Raw genomic sequence first — 6,000 nt, 5'->3', positions numbered from 1 at the left:
CCCCCCCCCCCCCCCCCCCCCCCCCCCCCCCCCCCCGGGAGGCAGCATAAAAAAGAGCACAAGCACATGGGAAACTGTTAATACCATGTGTGGTGTTTTTTTCTTCCTGCGGTGACTCAACAGAGTTCGAGAGAGAAAGGTATGATGGCAAAGCCTGAGTTTGCGTGATGTGCCTTTCAAAGGGAGTTTGAAGCACAGAAATGGCGTGGTAGTGACCCGCCAGTGGGAACTTAAGAGAGCTGGGTGGTGAGATTCTGGAGATCTGGCGCTCCGGTCGGTGTTGAGCATTGGAGCAGGAACTTGGATGGAGGTTAAGCCAGAGCTAGCAGCCTTCCCTTTCAAATACCTCCCGCAACAGGTGGCAAACCAATGAATGTGTCAGGCAAAAATTCACTATAAATTTAAGATTATTAACCTGAGAGAGTTGTATTTTTTTATTTTAAAAAGTTAGTCTCTGCGTAGCTCTATAGGAGTCATGTGACTCAAGCACACCAACCTTGAAACAAAAGAAACTGCTAGCTGGCTGAGGTCCCCTGCTGTGGAAAATCACAGGCTGCTTTTTGTTAGGAAAAGAAGTTGCCTGCTTTTAGGGTTGAGAGATTTCAACTGTGAATTAAAAATGGGATTATTTGTTTTAGGATAGATTTAGAACCAGATTTCTCTGAATCATGTGGGGAATTTCGCCCACAGTTCGGAACTAGAACAGGGAAAATTAGTCACTGACTCCAGAGTAGAGAGTGCAGTGATAATTATTGCCTGCTTTGATCGGGTATTAATTATTTGTCTGTGGCTCCTGGTGGAGAGACCTACAGATAGATGGCCCAACTAGAAGGCTGCTCTGAGGCAGAGAGCCGAACATCAAGATGGTATAAGATTGTTTTTTATGCCTCACAGGATACTCATATTTCTGTCCAGCCTGGGCCCCACAGGAATCTTGGGGCTTTTTTTTAATCCTGCTTGGCAAAATAGGAAAGGCCTAAGAATAAGCACATACAGTATTTTAGTTTACTTCATTTGCTTTAGATTATTTTAATTTTCAAAATGGGTGTGATTTTGAGTTTTGTGATTATATTATTCCTCTGGGAGAGAGGTCAGTATAAAGGTTTTTCTGGTTACTGGCTCAAGGATATGCTGATTTGGGGAAAATGTTCTGTCTTTGTATTTTTAGAAAAGGTGATTAAGGTATTTACACCTCCCAGAGTTATATTGCCCCAGCCTGCTGGGATTCAAGGAGACCCTAGGAAAGGGGACGAAAGAATGAAGGGACAAGAGACACAAAGAAGAAGCACAGAAATGAATGTCTGATCGAGTGCTCAAACTTATAAAGACAAGCAGGCAGGAGGGTCATCTCATCAGTCAGGGCCCAGGGCCATCGGGTAATTGTTAAGTTCTTGACACCCACAAGCATTGCTTAGCCCAAACGACTTATTTCAGACTTTCTCAGGAGCAAGAGGGCAATAAAACATTTCTCAGCTCAAGTTGCTTATCTTGACTAATTTTTTTCTCCCAGGCAGGAAGTCGATAAAGTCTTCCTTAATTCAGGCTGTTTACCTACCTAACTGGCATTTTCCCTCAGGCAGGAAGGCAATAAAGTCTTGGCTCCCGGCATTATATGGATCAGACATGACAGAGGTAGGCTCCAAAGGACTAGATTTTGTTTGATTCCAGAGAATCAAACAAAAAATTATCTTGATGATACTAAAATATTGTTGTGAGTGGTATATTACAGAATATACAGCCTTGGTGAATTTCTTTGTCAGACATGCTGAACTAACCTGCTTGAACTTGTAATGTCCTGGACTTCTAGCAGGATCAAGTAAAGACACAAACATCAGAGACTAAATCAATTGTTGATGTGGCTTTCTTAAAGCCAACTAACTCTCCTATTTACCCTTCCCACCACCCCTCTTCAGAATTATCTCAACGCCCATATTCAGCTTGAAGAAGTTATGAGGAGTCAGTGTCCCAATTCCCCTGGGTTTTAGGGGCTGGAGGGGGTTATTATTAGGTTGTCTTTCTAGGGAATTTAGAATGGTCTTGATTGGAACAGGGAGGAATAGTTAGAATTGATTGCATAGCTGTAATCTCAATTGGTAGAGATTTTTATTACTTTTATTAAGTTGAAATAATAATTTCTTAGATGGTACAGAATTTATTTTGATGCAAAATCAAGGATTTTATTGGTGTAAATTTCTTCTATTGATACAAAATTTTGTAAGTATAAGGATTAGACCCAATCTTCCTTTACTGTTTTTCTAAATTGATCTGAGCTGTTTAGCCTGTGAGTTAAGGGCCTAATAGCAAATTCATGGCTCTGAGTTTATTGTTAGGATGTTTTCTAGATTTTGATTAGAAGTAGCTGAGAGTAATTAATGGACAACAGTCCAGATTACTTTACATAGATAGTCAGTTTTCAAAACTGTCAGAAGTCCACAAAATATGACATTATAGCCATGTGTTTATTAAGGATCATTTGACTAGAGACCTGTCTGCTCCTGACAGCTTCCCTTTCTTGGATTCTAAGAAACTGAGCATCTATAGAGTCACTCCAATAATGGCAAGACAGCCACGAGGCAAGATTGCCTCATTTCATCTACAGACTAAGTACTGTCCAAAAAAGGACACAAATTAAGGTTAGGACAACTTAGTTCTGACAAGACAGACAGGCTTGTTCTTAATAATTCCTGTCTGTGTAAGGTCTGTCAGATATTCCAGGGCCAGAAGGCTGAAGACCAGATGTTCCAACATTTTGAAGTGTAAGGGACTGTTCAGGTGATCAGCGGTCTCTATAATTTGGCTAAGTTTTGGAAGCTATGCTTTGTGCTTCCCATATTTTCAGTTAATCCTCTCATTCTTAGATTTCTGATGGGGTTGAAGACTTATAGTCTCATAGCCAGCACAGGCTATTTACTTTGAGAGAATAGATTTGAGAGGATGATTTTCAAATGGCATTCATTCTAAAGCCAGGACATAAGCCAGATGCAAAACTATAGTCTTTTAAGTTAGGATAGATGACAATGGTCTTTTTATTGACAAAAATGTTGGACTGGGTGTTAAATCTATCTTGTACTTTATAAATTACAAAACGGTAAGAGTTGTGCTCAATTTATATCTGAGATAAAAGAGTCTTTTAAGTGAACAGAAAGGGGGAAGTGTTGCGGATGGCTCTATGCTGCCTGCATTTTGATGTTAAATTCTGGCTCTCCTTGGAGGGGCTGCAGACAAAGAGTGAGTTTCAGAGGTCTATTCCATTATCATCATGGTGGGAAGCATGACAGCATCCAGGAAGACATGGTACTGGACGAGCTGAGAGTTCTACATCTTGATCTGAAGGCAACAAGGAGACTGTCTCTTTCACACTGGACAGACCTTGAGCATAGGACCTCAAAGCCCACCCCCACAGTAACAAACTTCCTCCAATAGGGCCATACCTCCTAATAGTGCCACTTTCCATGGGCCAAGCATATTCAAACTACCGCACCAAGGCATGTCCCTGAGTACACCACACAACAGATCTGGTACAAGGGAAGTGGTATAAGATCCAAGGAAGGGAGAGGAGTGAGGACCTGGAGTGGACCTGGAGGAGGCAGAGATGGGGGTGGAGCTATGAGGGAAGAGAAGGGGGTTGCACAGAGAAGGCCAGATATGGGAAGAAAGCAAATGCTGGGGACAGAGAGAGATGGAGTGGTGGGCAGTCCTTCTATATGCAGCCCACACCTGGCACACCTGGCAGGGGCAGGTGATGGTGGCAGATGATGATGTAAGCCATTGCTAGGTCCCTGGGAGGAGCCTAGTGTAATCACCTGTAAGGGAACACTTCCCCCCTTGTTCCCATTTCCCTCGTCCTCTATTGCTGTTCTCCCTTCTTCCCAGGGGTTGCTGGCCACTGGCCAAGGACAAGGGAACAGAGTGGACAAACAGGGTTTTGGATGGCCCAAAATTTGGGGATCTGTCAGAGAGACAGATCAACTTTATTCACAGTGAATGAAGGGTTATATAGTTTGGGGGAAGGGAGTAAGAATATCCAGGTCAATGACAAAGGTCATTGGCTGAAGGATAAGGTAGTGAGATGAGTTAGAAGCATGAGAGACATTCCAGCAATCTCAGGTGCTTGCTGAGCTGGTTTCTTCTTGTGAGAAAGGAAACTGAACCTGTAATCTCATTAAGGCTGTGTGACATTCCACAGGTAGAGGGTATGGGGGTTTTGAGCTCCTCAGACAAGGTCAGAGAAGGAGAACCACTGTTGACAAAGGGAGTCTGTTATTTTTGCCCCAAGCCTAGGGCTTTCTGGTAATGTCAGACTTCAACCTCTGCAGCAGGGTTTCATGACACTATCTCCTGTGTCGTCTCTTATTCCCTCCCCTCTGTCCTTCAGGGGCCAATAAGTCCCCTTTGTGCGAGAATTTGGTCATGGGGGCCCTGAACTCATACTTTTCCTTTCAAATATTAATCTAGTGTTTTGAAACAGGGACTGCAGATAGAGCTGTGCCAACAGGAGACTCAGTATCAAGATTACTACAACAGTGCAAACAAATAACAAGAAGCCTGTCCGCAGATTAGTAACAGTGGAAAGAAGGAAATTAAGGGGGTGCCCAGAGCCTTTCAGGGCTGTAGAGTACGGACAAGAGAGCTGTAGAATCTTGAGGAGGGAGAAACAGAGGCAAGTGTTCAAGCAGGAGTGAGAGAGCCATTTTCAAGTTTGAAAAAGAGAGATGGGGTTATTTTGTAAACATTGTCTCCTAAAATAGAGATGTCTACAAGCAATTGCCATGCTCAGTCTAAGGTAGGAAGGAAGTTAGAGAGGAAGGAAAAGAAGTGAATGGGGAGAGGGGAAGGGAGGAAAGAGATGAGAAATGGGAGGGCGGTAAGGGGAGAGTGAGATGGAGAGAGGGAGGAAGGAAGGGACGGAGGAAAGGAGGAGAGGAGGGAGGGAGGGAAGGACAGAAGGAAAGAAGGGAAGGAGGGAGGGAGGGATGGAGGAAAGGAGGGAGGGGGAAGAGAAAAGAGAAATGGAAGATTGGATAGAGAGAAAGGAAGAAAGGGAAGGGGAGGGATGGAGGTAAGAAGGAAGGATGGAAGGAAGGAAAAGAGAGGAAGGAAAGAAGGAAGGGAGGGCAGAAACGAGGGAGGGAGAGAAGAAAAAAGGAAAGATGAAGGAAGAAAGAACACTAGTATAATGAACATGAAAACAGATGATAAAGGCTAGAAAAGTTCACTGCTACAGAGAAATCTTTTCCAATGATAAGTGTTTGGAATATTTGGTTTGATTTTATAAGGAGACTATTACCATGTAGAGAGCACAGCTTACAGAAAGCACTAGACTAGTGGTCCTCAACCTTCCTGATGCTATGACCCTTTAATAGAGTCCCTCATCTTGTGCAGCTTCCCAATAAACCTGCACTTAATATAATCTAACCTGACTTGAGTTGGCTCATTTTACTGGTGGAGAAATAGCCTATCAGTGGTGACCCCCAACCATAAAATTACTTCATTGCTACTTCATAAACTGTAGTTTTGCTATTCCTAATGTGAATACCTGATATGCTGGATATCTGATCTGTGACACCAGATATGAGATATCTAGTATGTGAAAGGGTTGGTCAATCCCCAAAGTGGTCGAGACTGAGAACCACTGCATTAGAGAAACTAGAATTGTTAAAACAGGCAGGTTTTTTCTTCTTCAAGGGAAGGGAATAATACTTGTTCATCTAGAAAGCTGGAGTGGATGTTGTCTAACAAGCTGGTGATCTTCCCTTATTCTATGGAGCCAGCCTTCTCTTGAATCCCCCAAAATCCTGAGTATTGTCTAGGCCCTAACCCTGAGCTTTGTCACTCAGTGAATAGAACCCACCTGTAGAAAGAATATCTTGTGTAGTGTATGGATGCATCACCTGTCAATTAAAAAGCCTTTGGCCTATGGCTTAGGCAGGAAGTAGAAGGTGGGGCATCCAGGAGGATAAAGAATTCTGGGATAGAGGAGGCGTGAGAAATCTGGCCAGG

This window comes from Grammomys surdaster, unplaced genomic scaffold (assembly GCF_004785775.1).
Source record: "Grammomys surdaster isolate TR1022 unplaced genomic scaffold, NIH_TR_1.0 126531, whole genome shotgun sequence".
Taxonomy (NCBI): Eukaryota; Metazoa; Chordata; class Mammalia; order Rodentia; family Muridae; genus Grammomys; species Grammomys surdaster.
Note: the sequence above shows the minus strand (reverse complement) of the source record.